Here is a 240-nt window from a genome sequence, read left to right on the forward strand (position 1 = left end):
TAGCTTTAATCATTGCTTGAAAACACAGTGCTTAAAACAATTTAAAAGAGTAGTAAATGCTGCAAAAATGAAAACCTTTTTTGATTTAAAAAAAAAAAACGGGCAGGAATTGTGTCCTGATGCCATGGTATGCAAATACAACCTTTCATAGATTCATAGATTCTAGGACTGGAAGGGACCTCGAGAGGTCATCGAGTCCAGTCCCCTGCCCGCATGGCAGGACCAAATACTGTCTAGACC

This window comes from Terrapene carolina, unplaced genomic scaffold (assembly GCF_002925995.2).
Source record: "Terrapene carolina triunguis isolate 2854851 unplaced genomic scaffold, T_m_triunguis-2.0 Scaffold32473, whole genome shotgun sequence".
NCBI classification, from domain to species: Eukaryota; Metazoa; Chordata; order Testudines; family Emydidae; genus Terrapene; species Terrapene triunguis.